Source organism: Diaphorina citri, unplaced genomic scaffold (genome assembly GCF_000475195.1).
Source record: "Diaphorina citri unplaced genomic scaffold, Diaci psyllid genome assembly version 1.1 scaffold14893, whole genome shotgun sequence".
NCBI lineage: Eukaryota > Metazoa > Arthropoda > Insecta > Hemiptera > Psyllidae > Diaphorina > Diaphorina citri.
This window is the reverse complement of record NW_007392257.1, coordinates 1-1,204: the sequence shown is the minus strand read 5'-3', so window position 1 is coordinate 1,204 and position 1,204 is coordinate 1. Positions and strand designations below refer to the sequence as shown.

Below are 1,204 nucleotides of genomic sequence, written 5' to 3'. Positions count from 1 at the left end.
ATCCCTTGATGAAGCGGCCTGATGACTGCTAGATGAAGCGACCTGGTTGGAGGTAGAGCCTGGAGCGTCGCTACAGGTAGCTGCTGCGAGTTCTCTCATAAGTTCGTTGTATCGGCTCAGCTCCATCTGGGGAGGAATAGAAAAAGAGTCATTATTGTAATTAATCTTGGGGAAAATAACGAAATGGCTGTTCTTTATTTGTAGCTATAGGTGATTGGGAATCAATCCTTGACTTGAATACTGTAGGTACCTGTACTTACCTACCTTCCTAATTAATATAATACCTCTGCAACATCTCGATTCTCGGTTACTGTAAAGTCTCGAAACCTACCTTCCCAACTGCGAGTTCTCTCATAAGTTCGTTGTATCGGCTCAGCTCCATCTGGGGAGGAATAGAAAAAGAGTCATTATTGTAATTAATCTTGGGAAAATAACGAAATGGCTGTTCTTTATTTGTAGCTATAGGTCTGATTGGGAATCAATCCTTGAGGAATACTGTAGGTACCTATACTTATGTACCTACCTTCCTATTAATAATACCTCTGCAACACTCACAAAAGTCCGAATATTTTTCTTGTGAAATCTGGACTGAGTTGTCCACGATTTTTCTCTCTTCTGAAGAATCTGAAGACATTTGGGGGTAGAGTGGATTCGAACTCATCAAATGTCTTTAGGCGCACTCCATTTGTCAAGGGTCTAAGTTTGCCTTGCCCTTGGCATCAATTTGTCAAGGGCCTAGGTTTACCTTGCCCTTGGCATCAATTTGTCAAGGGCCTAGGTTTACCTTGCCCTTGGGATCAATCTTTCAAGGGCCTAGGTTTTACGTTGCCCTTGGGATCAGTCTTTTAAGGGCCTAGGTTTACCTTGCCCTTGGGATCAATCTTTCAAGGGCCTAGGTTTTACCACTAAAAGTATAGTAATTCGACACGGATCAACTATTTATCTAAAGTCAGTCCAGGTTTCTACATGGAATTTAGAATCTGGAGCTTTAAATCTTAAGTTATAGTTCAGATTCGACAAGAAAAATATGGCTAACACTGGGGTCGATTTTTACTTTCCTTATCCTATAGGAAGTGAGTATTGAAGACGATTTTGATTAGGGGGGAAGCGATTATGAGGTTAGAAGTTTTGTTTTGCCCAAATGTTTACAATAATACATACAGTTAGTATTATCCGCATTGAAAAATACGGTACCTATACTTAT

General features: G+C 40.4%; 1 long non-coding RNA gene across 1 annotated transcript; it reads left to right on the top strand.

The window, feature by feature from the left end:
- Window positions 1–558: 558 nt before the first annotated feature.
- On the top strand, window positions 559–1,142 carry LOC113473098. Its single transcript, XR_003395171.1, has 2 exons — window positions 559–817; window positions 897–1,142. It is a non-coding gene; the product is annotated as an uncharacterized LOC113473098 (long non-coding RNA).
- The last annotated feature ends 62 nt before the right edge of the window (window positions 1,143–1,204 follow it).